Raw genomic sequence first — 21,608 nt, forward strand, 5'->3', positions numbered from 1 at the left:
CCCATGCACGGGCGATCGGCGGTAGCTCGTTAACGGAGATTTGCCGTGTTGTGGCGTTAAGGTCATTTCAACGAAATTAACCTGAAAGCACTAGTGGGAACACAACGAATATGACTGCACATTTACGCCGACATCATCCTAGTGCAAAGACAAAAACAACAAGCATGCTACTAACTTTAGCCGAGTCATTTAGACAGCTGTTAGCACGTGATTCTCCTTATGCTGCTGAGAATATAGCCCAGAAGAAGCGGATAGTATAGCTTTTATTTTGGAAAGAGACATTTCTCTGTAATAAACTCTCTTTTCCAAAGATGAGTGATTCCTCAATCAGATACAGGGCTTGCAAAATCGCTAGCCTGACGTCCTGGAGCTAGCGATCTTTCCAGTCGGGCTACAAAAATCTATCTCTTCCCTGCCCGTCGGGCTATTGTAGGAAAAATATATGTCAATGCTTTTGCATTCTTTCAGAAATGTAGCTGGGTAATTATGTCATTGGCATCGGTGAGCCACTGTCAATATGTGACATATTGAAATCGCGTTTGAATTTGCGCTTGTTTTTTTGCTTTCACTTTGCAATGACAGCACTGATCTGTGAGTGATGATAATTTGTGCACCAATTCCTCTGACATCGTCTTATTAATCGTTAGCTTACTATGCAAACATGACAAGTGAAATCTCCCGCAGCAAGCTTAAACATGTGAGAGGTTGATCGCGCAGAGAATCGCTGAGCGTTATGTGTGTGAGTGCGTGTGTAAAAGCAGCAGGATATATATTTCAGTTCTGCTGAGCCAAATAAGACAGGTCGGGGTGAAGAAGTGACAGCCAAAGAAAAGCTTACCACAAAACGGAGAAGTTATGACAAATCAGACTATAAGGCAAAAAGAAAGTGCAGCTTTATGGTTTCATGGACAAAAGAATTTCTGTGGCTGCAATATGACGAGCTAAATAACCAGGGCTGCACATAAGTGGTCCGCAGGTGCACATTCGCTGTCAAAATAAAAAACGCGCACAAGGGTTAGGGTTAAATTTAAAAACTGTACTTTTGAGTTAAAATATATATTTATAATTTTAATAAATGACAAATTAAAGAGGCATGAACATTTTTTTGTATCGAAAAAATATCGAACCGTGACACCAAAGTATCGAACCGAACCGAACCGTGAATTTTGTGTATCGTTGCACCCCTAATATATATATATATATATATATATATATATATATATATATATATATATATATATATATTTGTGTGTGTGTACTGTGACAGTGTTAAAAAAGCATTAAAGAGGAAAATCAAATACTCACTCATGTTTTCAAAGTCCACAGTCGCATTTGTGTTATTCCAATAACCTTTTGAAAAATCTTCTCGTATGCACTTATTTTTCAGATTGCCCATAAACAGTTGTAACCCTATTAGGGCAAAGACGCTCAAGCAGAAAACGGTGAGACTCATCACATCAGTGAGTTTCTTCACAGACTGGAACAATGCACTAATGATGGCTTTTATGCCTGTCAAACACAAAATTGATTACAGTCAGTTAAGAAACAGTAAATATTATTAGCATGTATAAGCAAACAATACAAAGTGATGCCAGTGGATTTTATCTTTAGAAACACTTACTGTCAACAATGGCGTCTTTATTCAATATATTCTTTTTCCTTGTTCAATGGTGCCGCCATTATTCAATCCATTTTTGGAAATTTTAGAAGGCTTTGTAGCTGTATTTATAGCATATTTCATTTGAGCTATAGGTCTGTGAAGGTTCTCAGTCATCCAGGTCATCGTAGTCAAAGGAGCTTGCAAAGAAAAGCGTCTGGACTTCTTTAAGTTGCTTGAAGACGTTTCACCTCTCATCCGAGAAGCTTCTTCAGTTCTAAGGTCAAATGGTGGAGAGTCCCAGATATAAACCTAGTGGGAGTAACCCCCCACAGAGGGACAAAAGGACCCCCTGATGATCCTCTAATCGCCTGAGCCAAGGTGTGAAACTGGGCGTGGGTCCCAATCAGCCAGAGTTTCGGGTGAGCTCATTGTGAAACCTGGCCCCAACTTATCATGCGAATTCCTGAGGTCAGATGGCCCAGGATGTGAGTGGGCGTTAAGGCGTCTGGGAAGGGATCTCAAAACTGGATTATAGATGGCAGAGAGTTGGTGTCGTAAACCCCCGCCTCTATTCAAAGATGGTCGCTCACAGTGGACATAGATGGCTTCTTTCACTCCTCTTTCAAACCATCTGTCCTCTCTGTCCAAAATGTGAACATTGGCATCCTCGAAAGAGTGTCCTTTATCCTTAAGATGCAGATGGACTGCTGAGTCTTGTCCTGTGGAGGTGGCTCTTCTGTGTTGTGCCATGCGCTTGTGAAGTGGCTGTTTGGTCTCTCCAATGTAGAGGTCTGGGCATTCCTCGCTGCACTGTACAGCATACACCACATTGTTAAGACACCAACTCTCTGCCATCTATAATCCAGTTTTGAGATCCCTTCCCAGATGCCTTAATGCCCACTGGGACATCTGACCTCAGGAATTCACATGATAAGGTGGGGCCAGGTTTCACAATGAGCTCACCCGAAACTCTGGCTGATTGGGACCCACACCCAGTTTCACACCTTGGCTCAGGCGATTAGAGGATCATCAGGGGGTCCTTTTGTCCCTCTGTGGGGGGAAACTCCCACTAGGTTTATATCTGGGACTCTCCACCATTTGACCTTAGAACTGAAGAAGCTTCTCGGATGAGAGGTGAAACGTCTTCAAGCAACTTAAAGAAGTCCAGACGCTTTTCTTTGCAAGCTCCTTTGATTTCATTTGAGCATTCATGGACTTAGAATGAGAGCACTCTTTGTCTTTTTTATTGCCATCTATAGAACCAGTCATAAGATGACATGCATCCTAAGTCATGTAAGCCAACTTATCATTTATTAACATGTATTTTCTAACTCGAGATTGATTTATCTAAGAAATCTGAATGTGTCTATAAGCCAGAAAACAGTAAAATGGAAGACATGCCTTCACCAATAAGACACTAATAAGACCACCCTTTATGGAATAGTATGGCTTCTTTAACCATATGAAAAGTGGGTGGAGGCTAAATTATACTATAAACTAGTTAGAGATCCAAGTGGTAGAGCAGTACATGGTTTTGCATTTTGCTCCATGGACAAACAAAATTGCACAGTTCACAGAATAACTGTGCAAACAAAATTAGCTCTTCTTGTGTAGCTCACAGAAAGGTCCACAGTTAAGCGAGAGGAAAATATCCACGCACCAAAAGGGATCCAATTAATTATTATATATAATTATTAAAACATAAAAGAACAAAACAAAAATGGTAACTGCTTACCTGGAATGACAGAAACTGCTTTGAAAGCTCTTAGTACTCTGAATGTCCGAAGGACTGAAACATTGCCCAGGGGTACATACCTGCAAGAACAATTATAATTATTTTAGAAAATTTACAGAGATGACAGTAGGTGTAACATAGAACCATGCAAAAACAGTAATAATGAAGCTACAGTCAGTACCAAAAAATAACACCAACAAGCAATGTCTCTGTTTATAAAAGCCTGATTATTTTTTTCTTTGGCGAGTCAATTCCAGATGTGTGACAAAAACTACAAAAATAATGAAAAAGCCCTGTACTTACGCCATGACAACGACAGAGAAATCCAGCCAATTCCAGGGATCTCTTAGAAATGTGAACTTTCCTATACAGAACCCCCGAGCTAAAATTTTAACGAGGGATTCAAAGGTGTAAATCGCTGTAAATGTGTACCTGTTAGAAAAAGGAACACCAGTTACTCTTCACAGTATCTACACTGTGTGTATGTTATGTATGTTTGTAGAACACTTACTCCACGTTCTTTGCCCACTCAGGGGGATCGCTCAGTGTCATAAATGCACAGTTAGTGAGAATAGTGCACATGATCACCACGCTGAACAATTTACAGGCTGTTGTCAAGGAAGTAACAGATTTTGTTGTGAAAGTATTTTTTTCCCCGTATAAATAAAGTAACAATGTGAACATGTAACCCTGGGCTTATCTCCAAAAGTTGATTCTGTTCATCTGGACGTAGCGTTTTGTGGGAGAAACATTTCGTCACTCATCCAAGCTGACTACAGTTTTCCCCAATCTTATAAACAGCACATTTGCATAATGACTGAAGGAACAATGGGCTTGGAGGTCAGTAATCTTAATTATGCAAATTCTCATGACCATTGATCATCAACCGCTGACCAAAACCCACTGATCAAAGACCACTGATCAATGGCCATGAATCAACTTTTGGAGATTTACTTTCCTGGATGATTGAGAATGCATCAAAACCCTGGGCTTACATCAGCAGACAGCTCAGCATCAACATTATTCATGCGTATCAGATTCATATCCCAATAAAAGGATATGAGTGTACTAGAATCTGAATTGATAGCCTTCGTAGAGGGTTGAAGGCACTCAGGAGGTACAAGGCTGCACTGGCATTGAAGCGAAAAATGACCTTTCCTTTGTTTAATACAATGAAAGTCTGGGAGAGAAAAGACAGACATTTATACATCTTTATACTCTTATACATATGGATACTCTTTCGCTGTCTTGCATTGTATCATTATAATTTACATCTATATAACATATAATACTTGCAAAAGTGTTGAGCCACTTTTTATATTTAAAATTTTTAAATATTGAGAGATTTATTGAGACATCTGCAAACATATATAGAAATACAATATATAAGGCAAAAACAGAGTTTGTGCAGAGTTTGTCAATATTTGGTATGACCACCTTTATTTTACAGCTTGAAATGTCTTAGGCAAGCTTTCATTGGAATTGCTTTAAGTAGTCTTCAGACATAGTTCTTGAGGGAGCTTCCAATGCTCTTATTTGGATGTTGGCTGCTTTTTCTTCTGTTCTGTCAAGATGATCCCAAACTGCTTCAGTAATCTTAAGCTTTGGGCTCCTAGGAGACCTGATAGTATTTCACTGTGTGTTTTCCAATCTGGGTATGCTTTTACTTCATTGTTAGTGTGTTTGGGATCATTGTCATGCAGAAAAATGTGAATGATTACTAGTCATGCGCTTTCCAGATGGTATAGGAAGGTATAAGAAAATCTGTCAGCACATTTCTGTGTTCATAATTACATTAAATTTGACAAGATCTCCACCACCACTGGCTGAAATGTAGCTCTGACAGAGACTTCACCATGTTTTACAGATGGCTGTTTATGAAGTCAACAACCAGATGCTTTGCTCAGGTCCTGTGTCAGGATTTATTCTGGCTGGATTTTTTCCTATTTGTTAAGGGCAGATGTGACGTGACAAACGGAGATGAAGGGTGATGATGAAAAGAAAGCAATCTGAGCCACGGTCTGAGTAACTCTCCATCACTCAAGGCACCTACACATGGACTTTATACTCAAACCTTGTCACTATTTCCAAGGCATTTTGAAGACACCCCTGCATATATTCCTCTAGTTTGTATATTTTCCTCTTGATTGTGTGTATCTCTCCTGTTTGTTATTTATTCCTCACCTTACTATTTATATTGAATTTTTGCACAGTTTGCTTGGAACACCCATAAATTCATTGTACATGTACAATGACAATAAAGAGCTATTCTGTTTTATTCTTTTTCTATTCTTATGGTGGAGTCATAAACACTGACCTTAAGTGGGGAAAATAAGACTTGCGGTTCTTTGGATGTATTCTGGGGTCTTTTGTGACCTCTTTCATGAATGATCGATGCGCTCTTGGGGTAATTTTGTCATCAGTTATTAAGTTTAGGGGGCAATCTGTTTTTCATACATGGCCATATAGGTTTGGATTTTTTTGAAAATGAGTGTAAAACCAGCCAATGACCAAAGAAAATTTTTCAGGAAGCCTTGAGAACTATTGCTCAACACCACTTGCAAGAATTACAAGTGACAAGAAAGTCTGATTCCTTGAAAGCAAAAAGTCCAAACCTCCACTAAGGCAGCTCTGTGCAGTTATTTACTATTAAGGAAACCGCATTATGTTTGTACATCTTCATTTTATTTTCTTTCTTCTTTTTAAATGTATTTTAAGATGTTTTTAGTGTGGTAAAAGCAAGTACATAGTGCAGCCATTTGTTATTTGCCCTGTTGAAACACATTTTAATATACTTGGCATAATGTAAAGCATACTTATTTTCTATTCTTTTTTAATCTATGTAGACTAATTTTCTTTCGCTGACAATACTTTCTTTATAAATATAATACATTCTATATCACATGATGTAAAATGATGAAAACATAAAAGTGAGATCAGAGGTCACATAAAGTATGGAGTAATGTGAAATTTAGAATCCCCATATACTAGTGTCCTTTCCTAAATTTTGCTAATATAAACATTTTATGAAAGTTCAAACATCTGACCTCTAATTAGAGGTCAAATAAGGTCAAAGTAATGTGATATTACCATGTATCTGTCATGCGGCGGCTATGTGAAGGCAAGAGAGGACCCAAATGCACGGCTCAAGACACGCGGGATAAACTCAAAAGGCAGGTCTTTATTAATAGGAACATAAGAAGTGATACAAAACTATACTGGGAGAAACTAAAGCTGAGGCGCTGGGAAGTCACAGGGGAACGCACACAACCTAGAGCATAGGTGTCAAACTCTGTCCCTAATTACATTTGGCCCGCGAAGCCATACCAAATTACTATTAGAGCTGGCCTACTGGTATTATACAGTTAATATATATATTGTTTAGTATTAAGCTTTGCTTGTTCCATATTCAGTTTTTCAGCAAAACGTGTTTGAGTCCATAAGAAAAGATTCATTCTTATATCTAGAGGAAGATTTTTTTTTTTCCAATAAATATTAATGTTAGCCCGCGACTTTGTTCCAGTTTTGAATTTTGGCCCACTGTGTATTTGAGTTTGACACCCCTGACCTAGAGGGACAACGCAACACGGAACAAAGGGATACTCTGACATAAATACACAGAAGGTAATGAGGGAAGTGGGAACACACGGGGAACACAGCTGAGGACAATTACTCATGACCGAGCGGGGAGGACACGAAACTGAAAATACTGACACCAAGATGTGGACCTTAAACACAACACAGTACACAGAGAAAGAGGCAGAGAGAGAGAGAGGCAGAGAACAAGGATGAATACACAAGGGGATGAGGAGAACACAGAACACAAAGGACGGGAACACGGTACCATAACAAACACCACAATAAAAGCATGGATACAGGGGGAATCCAAATACCAAACCAAACAATCCAATGAACATAAGGAACAAAATACAATACCACAGGAAAACTAAGAACACTGGGTCAAAATGACCCAGGACCATGACAGTATCATTCCCTGTATACCTATATTTTGTCAATACAATCAGTGCCAGCAAGAAATGTAGTTTTGAATTTTAAATAGCTCTTTAAAGCAGTATTTTTATTTTAACCTTCAGATCAATATTAAAACAGAGTCAGATCAAAAGTGTTTACAGACAGAATGACACATGCACATATCAAAAACATTACCTCCTTTGCAGTGGTAATCAAGTGTGGTTCAAGACTTTTGCACACTACTGCCAGCTGACTAAGATATAAGAGTAGTTATATCTTGCTTACTAAATGTCAGCAATAATTAATAAGCACCTTTATATATTGATGACAAATGTCATTAAAATCATTTTTACATTTTAAAGCCAAAAGTACCATAATAATACCTGCATGCAGTGTCACAAATGATGACTTAATCTAAATGGAAAAATGTTTTCTTTGTCACAATAGCCTTCTTCCTTATGAGGCACAATCCAATCCTGATTCTCTTGTGTTCAGAGCAGTGATCTAAACTTTGAGCTTAGTGCTCAAGGTTAAATTCAAACAAACCTACCTTCTGATTATTGTAGTAGGGATCCAGGTCCTCCAGTGGTATCGACACCAGGCCATCTGGAATGTCCCCATATACAAGGGGGAGTGATTTGCCTTCCTTTAGGTCACGGCTGGGTGTAAGCTTAATTTTATTTTTGCATTCTTCCTTCTTTTGTTTGGGTTTCTTGGCATTCTCTTCAGCAATCCGTTTTTCGATGGCTTTAAGGGACTCGCGACTAAAGGGACGGAAGCTGTCTGGACTTGGTGGCATAAACAACTGTGCCACATTTTGCATCTTGCTACACCTTCAGAATGAACAGCTAGCTTCCAACAAGAAAAAAGTCTGTAGGGTTAGAAAATATATGATAAACAGAACAGCATAAACAGCAGAGTTATATTGTCTTTACATCCATTATTTGGCTAAAAGATGCAAATGAAAACTTGTTATGTTATGGCTTGCCTCTCACTAATCACTTGCAATTCAACAGATTTTTACTGACCAATTGTTTTAATGTAGGTAGGTTTGTTTCTCTTCTTTGATTGGAGGAAAACTGGGGGTATTATGAGCTGTCATGCACCTGTCAAGTTCCTTTCAGCTGTGGTAAAATTAGATCTACTAATAGGTCTGACTGGTACGATGTGTTAGAAATACCTATGCACTATTAAATATGAATGCTGGGGTTGTGATTTGGTGCTATATAAATAAAATGTAATTGAACTGAAGTTGAGGTTCAATTGAGCTGAACTAAAAAGCCCCACAGATTGCTTACTATCTGTCTGGGTTCCTCTCTCTGGCTTTAGCATGATACAAATGCAATCGCAATTGTCACAAACTCAATGGTCTATCAATTGTCCTCGTTACTCAGTTTTACCTTTGTGGTTTAATGTGTGTGTGAAACGAAAGGCAACAAAAAAAAAGCTTCGAGTTTGAATGTACTCTCTTTCTCCAAGAGCAGAAATGGGTAATAATGAAATACAAATACTTTGTTACTTTGTACTTTAGGTTTAAGACATTTGCTGGGAGTAATTGCGCTTCACTGGACACTTTCAAGCATCACACTAATTTGAACCTAAATGGAGGAAGCCACAACGTATAAAAGACAGCCTCTAGTGTATCCATCACCAGTTGTTATCTCAATGAAGAAAAGAAAAAGGGAAAAAAACCAACAAACAACCCCCCCCCACACACACACACACACACATAATTTATGCATCATTTATAGAAGTACATTCAGGGGTTAAAGTGGGCTGGAATGATCCAGAACAGCGTTTTGGTACTGATCTGAGTAGCTTGTGGTCATTGCACTTACGCATCTCTCTAGGGTCACACAAGAGGATAAAAGGGAGTAATGTTTTTTTAAGTGGCAATTAAACACGGAAGCAAATTTCAAACAGCTCAACAAATATCAAAAAACGCACACACTGTTTCTGTTCAGTGTGTTGCACAATCTGTCTGTAAGCTAAAGGTACAGCTGCTTTATTTCCTTGGGAGAAAGTCAGATAGTAGCTCTATTGTGTAGCAGTTTACATCTGGTGTAAAAATCTAACACATCATATATAGGGGATGACCCCCTATTAATAAGGGGGCAGCTAAAAGTTACTTTTTTAGAAAATGTGCTATAACTTCACCAGAGATTAAGAAACATATAATACAGAACAGGCAAGGATGGGTGGCTGTAGCTCAGGTGGCAGAGCAGGTCAGCCACTAATCAGAAGGTCGGTGGTTCGATCCCAGGCTGCCTCCTGGCTGCATGCCAAATATCCTTGGGCAAGATACTAACCCCATGTTTGCCTACTGGTGGTGGTCAGAGGGCCCGGTGGCGCCAGTGTCCGGCAGCCTCCCCTCTGTCAGTGTGCCCCAGGGCAGCTGTGGCTACAATGTAGCTTGCCATCGCCAGTGTGTGAATGTGTGTGTGAATGGGTGAATGACTGAATGTAGTGTGAAGCGCTTTGGGGTCCTTAGGGACTAGAAAAGCGCTATACAAATGCAGGCCATTTACCATTTACCAAGGAAGAAAAGTGATTGTTTTTAAAGGTAAGGACTGCTCAGTCAGATTTGATGAACTGGAAGCTTTTATGTGATGCCCTCCTTCATTCTACAGGGTTTTTTTTGTTGTTGTTGTTGATGTTGTAAAAGTAGTCAGAATCAGAAAGACTTTATTTATCCCCAAGGAGCAATTATGATACAACAGAGCAGCATGATGTTGAAGATAAGGACAGGGCATAAACAGGTAGTGTTTGACCACACCGTAATCCAATACGCTCACGAACAGTATTTGAATAAATAATATTGTACTGTAGAAAGTGGTGTTTTGTTGTCAGAGGGCAGAAATAACGAAGTAGAAACACTTTTTTTTATCTGTACATTACTGGAGTATTTATTTTTCTGATAACTCTTTAATTTTACTCCCTACCTTTATAAACAAATATCTGTACTTTCTACTACATTTTCAAAATGGACTTGTTACTTTAGGTTCAAGAGCATCATTTATAGCGTTTAAGAAAGTGCAGGTGACTGTAAGTTGTGTTTACACTACTTCAGCATCTAGCTAACTCTACAGAAGAGGTGGAAGCATGAAGTGAGTGATGTTTCTTTTTAACTGGCAGGTAATTCAGCATTTCTATCAGCTTAACAAACATCAGTAAGTAGACAAACTGTTTGGTTGCATTTTGTCGCATGGTGAGTTGCTAGCTAAAGATCCAGCTGCTGTATTATATAAATAAACCAATACTGTATAAAGGGAATTAAAAAGCAGAAACATGATTTTCTGCAAACATAAAATAAACTTTGATTTCCTGTAGCTCAGCCTGCAGTGAGTAACCTCTAAACAGGAATGCATCATTCTGTCAGCGTACAGCTCATTATGCACAGCTTAAGATATGAGCCACTTCAAAGCTTCAGTATCACTTCTTTAGTTTATCAGTAACCAATCTTTAATATTTAATTTTGTATGACCTCAAAGTGTGTTTTTGTACTTAGATGAGATAAGAGGTGGTTTGTGATAGATTTCAACTGCATGCAACATATGTCAAAAAACAACAATAAAAGCAAAAACTAAACCCTTTGATTGAATGTACATCCCATCCCATATCACATTTTTTTAAAGAAAACAGAAAAGGCAAAAATCTATAAATAATATCAAGTACAGTCAAAGGTCAAAGTCAAATAAAATAATCTAAACTAAGGCATAAACAATTGACCTTTTCTCTGTTGTCTCTTAATAGGAGGCAATTTTTTTTGTGTTGCTGAAAACAGACATTATGATGTTTTACACATTAATTAATATTAATGATAATTCAGTGTCCAGCCTAATAAACCTCTTTTTTATATTTTAAAATATTAATGCCATTTAATAAAATTTCATACATTAAAAAATATATTATATATTTCACTTTCAATCTGAAAAATGTTAAGAAAGCTTTGAAATTAATATGCCTTTAGACTCCCCCCTGTTTGTTCATCTGCATATTTTAATACGACATCTTGAGGCTTACTGGAGATTTTTCGCTGTGTAAAAAACAAAGGGCAGTGGATGGAGCATCAACAAAATTTGCTTTTCTTCGTCTCAGCGTTTCTTGATGAGGTGCTTTGATGAATAACTCCCGCTAACATTTTCCCAGTAAAGGTTTTAGTGGTGATTACAGGAACAGCGCAGCTGTTATGGATCATGTTTTCATTCACTCTGAGCTCAGCTCACCATGTCGGTAACGGCTCCACGTCTTTGCTCTTCTATGGAATCAGAACGATGCCAACTTGAAACGAAACCGAAAAAAATATTGAAACTGAAAAAAAAATATTGTAACTGAAATAAATGTACTGAAAAATGTTGTATTGAAACCGGAAAAAAAAATTGATAGTGAAAAACAATTAATTGAAACTGTAATTTTTTTTGTTTTCGCTTACAATTTTTTTTTTCAGTTTCAATCCAGTTTTCGGTTTCAAACCATTTTTCAGTTTCACTCTGCTGGCACTGTTTTGGCGTCCGGGGGCGCGCTGGGAGGGCGGGGATTCCGACCCGCATGTATTTGCATATATTATAATGCTGACCAATGACTGGAGAAAACACTGACGACGCGGCTGCGGTCACGGACAAACTTGCACGTGTCTGTTCGGGAATGGCAGATGCTGAGAGGTCCAGCGTTTACATTACCGACTATTTCAAAGTGACAGCCTGAGGTGTTCTTCAGTAAATTGGACTACCGGACAGGAGGACCTGTATGGAACGCCAGGACTGCCATAATGAATTAATTAAATACACCATTAAATAATTAATTAAATGTGGCAATAATTAATTAAAATTGGAATTAATTAATTAAATAAATAGTTATGACACATGTAATTAATTAATTATTGACACATTTAATTAATTATTTATGTATTTCACATTTTAATTAATTATTGACACATGTAATTAATTAATTATTGACACATTTAATTAATTATTTATGTATTTCACATTTTAATTAATTATTGACACATTTAATTAATTATTGACACATTTAATTAATTATTTAATGATATATTTATTTATTTCATTTTGGCAGTCCTGACGCCTGGCTCTCGTCATGAAATAATTTTATCTGTCAGCCTCACCCATCAAACTCAGGGGGCGGGGTTAACGCTGCCCATGCAGCTTCTCTAACATTTGATTGGTTGCCGTGCAAAGTAAGTCAAAACAGGTCGATCCTAGAAAATCGATTGCTTGTGTAGACTTGGGGCAGCCAGTTATCCCAGAATGCAGATCAAATCACAAGCAGCAATGGTGGTGGTGTAGTTTTAAAATACCCCGTTTTTCTGTCACCAGCTACACTTTTAACAGTGTTTTAGCCGCGAATGTCGCGACGTATGTCTGGTCAGGTTGTCAACATAGAAAATGTTTGCAAAAGTGCTCAGATGTTTTCAGAGATTTCACTAGCTCTGCTAACAGTTAGCATGCAGAGTGCACCGAGGGGGTTACGTTAACCGGTTTGTTTACATATTCCACTCTCAGTGTTCCACATGTTGCATTCGCAGATTCTCATTTTCACCGAACGATCGTCTCTTTCCGCCTGGTCTTGTGTCTCTGTGCTTCTGTAACATAAAGAACGAGCTGACATTTTTCTCACGAAACCAGCGATCAGCTCAACAGACCCTCAGTTTACCTGCATGCATCCTCCTCCTCATCTGTCAGCTGTTTAACACCTGCTGCTAATTCAAGAAACACGCCTAGTTACCTGGTGATAGTCACAGTTTAACTGGGCAGCCGGTGCTCGATATAACGCAATGTCAGCGCATTTTTCTGCACAAGATAAGTAAATATAGTGTTTTCCCCGAGCGCAGAGCTGCTGGAGCTCGTTTCCTTACAGAGCACTTTATAGGCGAACAGCTTCATCAGCGGCTGATGTCCAATCACCGGCACACAGCTTTCAAACCTCAGCTGAGTTTTAGCTCTCAGTGGTTAAACGCTGGACTTCATTCACTCAGGTTCTGTCTGTCGGGTCACGTTTACTTCGCTGTTTTATTTACAACTGAGCAAATCGGTTTGGCTGAGGTTAAAGTTACGTTTCATAACTGCATAGTTTCACAGACGTTTAATGGTTCACTGGCACATGTGTTAGACTGAACTATCATCTAAATATCATCTGTTTTTTAATAGTTATTCAACTGTATTCTAAGCACCAGCTGTCTGTTAGAATGTGATTTTTTTTCTCTCTCTGTTGGCAGAGGTATAAAAATGCGCAGGAAAATCTGACATGCATGGCGAACTTCACCGACGATATTTAGGGAGGAATAAACACACATCAAACATAAATGAACCATTTGTCTGTCTCCATAATTGAGAGAATTTTCTCTTCTTATGTCAACACTCTCTCTCTTTTTTTTTCTTTTTTTTTTCTTTTTCGGTCATGTTATGTTTACCTGTCAAAGGCTTGTTACAAACTATGAAACACATTGTGCAGACTTCTGGATGTTAGAAGAAAACTAATACTGCTCATGAATGAGACTAAAGGCAGGAAGGTGTCCTTTAAAACTAAACATGTTAATAGGACCTCCCTGTTTATATCATAGTTTATGATATAGCACGTGTATTTCAGTAATAGCCTGCTGAGGCCACTATACGTGCTGGCCTCATATCAAATGTGAAGGCAGACTGAGTCTATGTTTGACGTTTTTTATATCTAATCTTCCTTTTCAAACATTTAAACAGCAGCGAGTCTGCAGCTGAGGGAATACAAATTCAAATTGTCGGAACAGGTTTGCTCGTTTCTTGGATTCATTTGGTGATTTATTAAATGTATAACTGTTATTCTAATCTGCTGCTGAGTCTCTTACACTTTTCTTTATGCTGTATATTTTCACGTCTCTGGAATAGTTGGCAGTTAGATAGTCAGCTGGGAAACTTTGTGTTAACTCATGGAGCTGAGGATATCGTGGATATGCTGACCTCGCTGCGTGGTGTACAGAGCGAGGTCAGCATGATTAATATTCACAATAAAAATATTAGCCGAACATCATGAAGTCTGTATGTGTTTCATAGTGTCGAACAACCTTTGTACAGTTAAAGCCAGCAGTTACTACATGACGGAAACACCAACGTTATCTCTTTTATGTGTTTATACACAGGTCACGCTGATTACTGAACAAAAACCCAAAGATCAGATGTTAAACAGATTTATTTGCTCTCTCTCCTCCTTAAACATGTTTTTAATGTTAGTTATAATTCAGAATTGGCGACTGAAACACGTAGGACACATAAGAACATCAGGAAATAAAACATCGATAAATATAACCTCAGTAAAAGAAGTCAGCGGGGGTTACTACAGCTGTGTACCGGGGCCTGCGCTTTGTCGGTGGGATTGCTTGCGAGGCGAGCGGGTCTATCCCACGCTTTGCCGTGAGACTGGGCAGACATCTCCGAAATCATCGAAACACTTTTGCAAAGAGGCTGTATCTTGACAAACCGACCAGACACATGAAGATTAAACCACTACATTCTCGGCTAAAAAAATATTAAAACGGTATTTGGTGACACACAAACAGGGTTTTTCAAAGCTCAGTTCTGTTAGCTTCCACATGCCGGTTGTTGTGTGCTAGAAACAATGGCCACCAGGCCAAAGCAATGGTTTTGACTCGATCAGCGTTAACCCCGCCCCCTGAGTTTGATGGGTGAGGCTGACAGATAAAATTATTTCATGATGAGAGCCAGGCGTCAGGACTGCCAAAATGAAATAAATAAATATATCATTAAATAATTAATTAAATGTGTCAATAATTAATTAAAATGTGAAATACATAAATAATTAATTAAATGTGTCAATAATTAATTAATTAAATGTGTCAATAATTAATTAAAATGTGAAATACATAAATAATTAATTAAATGTGTCAATAATTAATTAATTACATGTGTCATAACTATTTATTTAATTAATTAATTCCAATTTTAATTAATTATTGCCACATTTAATTAATTATTTAATGGTGTATTTAATTAATTCATTATGGCAGTCCTGGCGTTCCATAGACCTGAGGCCCCACCGCAATATTTTTGGTAAATTAAATGTGTTTTTTAAGATAATCCATAATTTAGGTCCTTAGCTAGCTAAAATGAGCACTCGGCTTTCGGAGAAACTTGTTTTGTAAAGTTTGTTTAGCTAACCCCTGCAGGTGAATGAATTTACCATGACTAAAGAAATCAAGAGAAACGCACCGGGCTGCTTAGTGACTAACCACGGTTACTGTACTTTTATTATGAGTATTATACTGTAAGAGCAACAGGCTGGACTCTGCTTCTGCTCCTGTGCAGAGCTGATTATTAAATATGTGCAAACAGCAGCATGTTTTCTGTCGCTTTCCACATGTGGAAGGACATTAACGCCAACTTTTAAAAACCTTCAGTAACCCCTCATTAGTCAATAGCTATGGATTAAATAGCAAAGCCCGATACTTATGTACTGAAACCAACTACTTCCGCTTGTCAGCTTAAGTTAAAATGTTACATTTTTCATCTGATTGTGGTGTATTCATAATTGTCTCTGGTACATTTGTTGTATGGGCAGTATGTGTTCATTGTTTGATTGTGTAATTACGTGTTACGCACTGGCAATGCATGCCGGGGGAATGGTAATACAGGAAGTAAAAGAGATGGTCTTACCGCACACAGTGGTCCCACGTACTTATTCAGATTCAGAGTAAGAATCACACATGGTGTCAGAAGTGCTGTGTGACTTGTAAGACTCCATACAGCTGCTGAGTGTGAGGAGAAGGGGAAGGTGGAAACAAAATGCCGAATGACGACGTAGACGATCGTCCGAGGGCAGGAGTTAGCACCGCGGCTAGCACTCCCAATGCTACGTTTAGCATCCAACCACCGGAGCCCTTTGATTTTTCCAAACCACACGAATGGACAAGATGGGTCCGTCGCTTCGAGAGATTCCGTCAGGCAAGTAATCTGTCTGCGAGCTCGGAGGAAAACCAAGTGAACACTCTCATATATTGTATGGGAGACGAAGCGGATGACGTCCTGAGAGGACTAAAGTTAAGTGATGTAGACCAACGGGACTATGCTAAAGTGAGAGATAGCTTCCACAACTTTTTCATTGTCAGGAAAAATGTTGTTTATGAGCGCGCACGTTTTAATATGCGCAAACAAGAGCCGAATGAGACTGTTGATGCATTCGTGACTGCTTTGCATGCATTAGCAGAGCACTGTAACTACGGACCGCTCCATGATGAACTGATAAGAGACAGAATAGTAGTGGGCTTGGCCGACACGAGGCTGTCTGAGCGCATGCAGATGGAAAAAGACTTGGACTTGGATAAAGCTATAAAAATGGCCAGGCAGTCAGAAGAAATCAAAAAGCAACCGTCAGCTTTGAGAAGTGAAACAAATGTAATGCATGTAAATGCAAAAACAGTTGACAGAGTGATACAAAAGCACGACAAAACAAAGTTCAACATGTTCAAAAATAAAACTGTCAAAAGGCTAAGACTTTGCGTAGACTTTACCGGACTAAATGAGTATGTGTGCAGTGAAAAATATGTGCTGCCATCGGTTGAACAAAGTCTAGGAATGCTCGCAGGAGCCAAAGTGTTTAGCAAACTGGATGCCAACATGGGCTTCTGGCAGATTCCCCTGTCCGATGAGTCTGCCAAACTCACCACCTTCATCACACCCTTTGGGCGGTTCCACTTTAACCGGCTACCGTTTGGGATCAACTCAGCGCCCGAACACTTTCAGCGCATGATGGCGGAGGTCATCGAGGGTCTCGAAGGAGTGGTGTGTCACATTAACGATGTGTTGGTGTGGGGACGTAACCATCAGGAGCATGATTCCCGTCGCCATGCTACACTGCAAAGACTGGAAAAAGCAGGCATAACGCTGAATGTTGAAAAATGCGAGCTCTCCCAGAGCAAGGTTGCTTTCTTGGGTCACATCATAGCGGATACAGGTATCAGTCCTGACCCGAAGAAAACGGAGGCAATTACAGAAATGACAGAGCCAACTAATGTGTCAGAGTTGCACAGTTTTCTGGGCATGGTGAATCAAGTGGGCAAGTTCATCCCCCATTTAGCTGAAAAAGACAAAGCCCTGCGAGATCTTCTTTCCAAAAAGAACGCATGGTATTGGAGAACTGACCAAGCGAGAGCTTTCAAAACATTACGAGATGCCCTGACCTCACCCCCAGTGCTCGCAATGTATGACCCCAACAGAGACAATAAAGTATCAGCAGATGCTTCATCCTATGGTCTCGGAGGTGTTCTTTTGCAGCTGTGGGAAGAAGGATGGCGACCAGTAGCGTATGCATCGAGGTCCCTTTCTCCTACTGAACCACGATACGCACAAGTGGAAAAAGAGGCACTGGCATCAACATGGGCGTGTGAGTGTTTTCGTGATTTCCTGATTGGTAAACATTTTTGTCTTGAAACGGACCACAAACCTCTCGTTTCCTTACTGGGAGGACAAGCTCTGGATCTCTTGCCACCCAGGATCCAGCGATTCAGAATGAGACTCATGCGTTACTCGTACACTGTGCAGTACGCCCCAGGGAAATCGCTCTGGACAGCAGATACTTTGTCCCGCTCACCTCAGAAAAAAACCAATGAACCTGTCAGACAAAGAGCTAATGGAAAGCACAGACATATATGTGGACAGTATTGTAGCAAACATGCCTGTCAGTTCATCATATATGCAAACACTGAAGGAACAACTGAAAAGCGACAGTGTGTGTGCTCGCGTCATGGACATCTGCACCGAAGGCTGGCCAGAACATGCAAAACAAGAGCCTTTACTGCGAAATTACTGGCCTGACCGAGCCACGCTCACTGTTGAAGACGGCCTTTTGTTAAAAGACACACGGCTTATCATTCCTTCAGCAATGAGAAACGAGGTGCTGGAAAAACTACACGAAGGACACCAAGGTGTTGTAAAATGTAAAGCTCGTGCACGCCAAACAGTGTGGTGGCCCGGGCTGAGTCAACAAATCTCTGAGATTGTGCTCAAGGGCAAAACGTGTATTCAAGAAAGACACAATAACAGTGAGCCACTCATGCCAACAGAATACCCTGCCCGCCCATGGCAGAGAGTGGGCACAGATCTTTTCGAGCTGGGAGGGAAAACTTACCTTATCGCGGTTGACTATCACTCTAGATTTGTTGAGATTGCTTTGTTAAACAGGACAAAATCAAACGACGTCATTACTCACCTGAAATCTTTCTTTGCCCGTCATGGCATCCCAGAGGTCCTCATGTCTGATAATGGGCCACAGTATTCAGGTCAAATCTTTACAGACTTTGCAGCAGCATACGGCTTTAAACACATCACAAGCAGTCCCAAGTTTCCGCAAAGTAATGGAGAAGCAGAACGTGCTGTGCAGACTGTAAAAAATCTTCTGAAAAAAGCAGCTGATCCTTATCTAGCTCTTCTTGCCTATAGAGCTACACCACTGCAGTCCGGATACAGCCCTGCAGAGCTTTTAATGGGCAGACGTCTGCGAACCACACTGCCGATGCTTCCATCGCAGCTGGAGCCTACACTGCCGGACAACACACTGCTCACTCAAAAGGAAAGGGAGAAGAGGATGATGGAGATGGCAAACTTCAACAGGCGCCACCGCGCAAAACCTTTATGCAGCCTGTCCCCAGGAGAGCAAGTTTGGGCGACGGATGTCAAAACTACAGGCACTCTTATCCAAAATCACTCTACACCCCGATCATAAACAGTGGAGTTACCACAAGGGACTGTGAGGCGTAATCGTGTGTATTTGATTCCTTTAAGTTCACCTGTGCATGAACCTGCTAATGTGCCTGTGTTGCAGAAGCCTCAAACACCCAGTGTGATCCCTGCTACACCTGTTAACACTGATGTGGTCAGAACCAAGTCAGGGAGGCCAATAGTCAAACCTAAAAAGTTAGATCTGTAAGAGAAAAAAAAAAAAGGTTGTTGTTATATAACTGTGTTATAATGGTTTTGTAGAGCACAGTAAAATAAATCTAAAGAGAGTTGTCAAAAAAAGAAAAGAAAAAGAAAAGGTTAAAAATGTAATGCAGATTGTTTGCCAGATGTTCTTGTATGGCTTTGAAAAAGAGAAAAAAAAAAAAAGAATCAAGAGGTAGTCTGGTTGGAAGTTCTGTCCTGAGAAAAGTAATATTCTGTTTTTGTTTAAAAGGGGAGATGTGGTGTATTCATAATTGTCTCTGGTACATTTGTTGTATGGGCAGTATGTGTTCATTGTTTGATTGTGTAATTACATGTTACGCACTGGCAATGCATGCCGGGGGAATGGTAATACAGGAAGTAAAAGAGATGGTCTTACTGCACGCAGTGGTCCCGCGTACTTATTCAGATTCAGAGTAAGAATCACACACTGATTTTTTTTTTATAGCATTTTTTTTACTGAGTTTGATACAAATATTCAGGTTAAAAAACTGTCCGAATTATTTTTAATGAGTTATGTTCACAAAGTCACATGTGCAGTACTCTGTACAGCTTGCATCCTTTAGGACAGCGGTCCCCAACCCCCGGGCCTCGGACCGGTACCGGTCCGTGAGCCGTTTGGTACCGGGCCGCGAGAGTTGAGGCTCAGGTGTGAAATGTATGGTTTTCAGGGTTTTTATGGGTTTTCAGCGTTATTTTGTTATCGTTTTTATCGTTAACTTGGTTTTCCTGGGTCTTTTGTGTGTTATGAATAAATCTTCTTTTTTTCGGTACCGGTATTGGTTTTATTTTGTTGTATTTATCCGCGACACCTTAAAAGGTCGGTCCGTGAAAATATTGTCGGGCATAAACTGGTCCGTGGCGCAAAAAAGGTTGGAGACCGCTGCTTTAGGACAAATAACTTGAAACAATATTTCTTGTTCAATACTGAGCTGATAACACCTCCGTATGTTGTGACCAGGATGCAGCAGCAGACTGAACCTCGACTGAAACCTGCTCCATCATCTCATCTTTGCAGATGTCCATTTATAAAGCATCAACAACTCAAAGGTAAACATGATATTAGAAAATGTGTTAGTATATAAGGCCTTTAAAACAAATAAAAAATAAACAGCTGTCGGCAGAACTGTAGGACTGAACAACTTCAGATCCCGAGTGTGTGAGGACAGAGAAGGATCAGCTCTATTTCAGATTTGAGATAAACTTTATATTTCAGTGTTACACCCCGGCCTAGGCAACCGGCGTGCAACTTCCACAAAAATAATCCCAAGACGAGATTTAAAGCAAGATACGACATTTATTTACATCACCAAACACAAGGCGCCAAACTATTTACAACGGGGGGGGGGGGGGATCGCGACCATGACATACAGAAACACAGGGCTTAAATACATAGGAGCAATTAGGGAATGGACCACAAGAGGGATACACGGCTGGGGCAAATAAGACCTGACGAGACAAGGAAACGTAAACTGAACACTAAGATAACACAGAATTTCAAAGTAAAACAGGAAACACATAACAGTCACGCCAAAACAAAAAGCCTAAAACAATACACTGCCAACGCCGAACCGTAACATTCGTAACATTCAGTTTGTGATGATTCTGTTCTGTTTGTGATTACAGGAGCCATCCTCAGATTCAGACCTCAGCACCACCCAGTGACAGCAGACAGATCATCCTATGTCTTCAATCTTTGTAGTAACTCCAAAATTAACTGAAGAAAACAGTACAAAGGTTAAAGTACCACATGTGCTGTCAGTGAAAGCTGCAGCTGTTTTATTGATAAATTTAAAGACAAAAAGTCAAAAGGATTAATCACCCCTGTAACTGTGTCACTATACATCAGCATTAACAGTACCTCAGTTTGGTGTTTCAGAAAACTGCTGATCTCAGACCTGCACAACTTCTGTTTTAAACACTGAATGTACTCAGCTACATGAAGAGCACATGATGTTTTCTCTGACATAATTAAATAAAACCTGATTAAAGTCAAAGGTTATTACTTGTATTTGAACTAAAAACTTGATCTGGAATTTTTTCCCTGTTTTTTGACAATAGTGTGTTATTTATCATAAAGTAATTCAGAGTCATTCATACCAGAGTAACCAGAGAGCACAACATATATTTAACTTTCTACAGGACTTAAAGATATGATATTATGTCCAAGTCCAGACCCTCTGAGGATTATCGGAGTACTTCTAACATTACACAAAGCAAAGGTCTCCATCAGTGTTCATGAAATGCTGGGTTTATCCTTCTTGTGAGGGAGCTGCTGGTGAAGATCACGAGCCCTGCTTGATCCCGGCGACGAGTTTCAGTCTTCCTGGTGTTTCTGAAATGATTCCTCTCACTG

At 39.6% G+C, this 21,608-nt stretch overlaps 1 long non-coding RNA gene and 1 pseudogene across 2 annotated transcripts in view; one reads left to right on the forward strand and one right to left on the reverse strand.

The window, feature by feature from the left end:
* LOC146651187 (sodium channel protein type 2 subunit alpha-like) overlaps window positions 1–8,151 on the reverse strand; it is a 40,256-nt pseudogene extending 32,105 nt beyond the window's left edge. Inside the window, exons 1-6 of the transcript XR_014908038.1 lie at window positions 7,858–8,151; window positions 4,397–4,515; window positions 3,847–3,936; window positions 3,639–3,767; window positions 3,336–3,415; window positions 1,306–1,509 (exon numbers count right to left, since the gene is read on the reverse strand). The product of XR_014908038.1 is annotated as a sodium channel protein type 2 subunit alpha-like (transcript). The remainder of the gene's footprint in view (window positions 1–1,305; window positions 1,510–3,335; window positions 3,416–3,638; window positions 3,768–3,846; window positions 3,937–4,396; window positions 4,516–7,857) is intronic.
* A 7,809-nt stretch (window positions 8,152–15,960) lies between these two features.
* On the forward strand, window positions 15,961–21,238 carry LOC146651188 (uncharacterized). Its single transcript, XR_014908026.1, has 3 exons — window positions 15,961–16,258; window positions 20,214–20,302; window positions 20,879–21,238. It is a non-coding gene; the product is annotated as an uncharacterized LOC146651188 (long non-coding RNA).
* The last annotated feature ends 370 nt before the right edge of the window (window positions 21,239–21,608 follow it).

The sequence above is a fragment of the Rhamphochromis longiceps genome, linkage group LG16 (assembly GCF_057381845.1).
Source record: "Rhamphochromis longiceps isolate RC_006_pf linkage group LG16, R_longiceps_female_GT1.1, whole genome shotgun sequence".
In the NCBI taxonomy this organism is placed as follows: Eukaryota; Metazoa; Chordata; class Actinopteri; order Cichliformes; family Cichlidae; genus Rhamphochromis; species Rhamphochromis longiceps.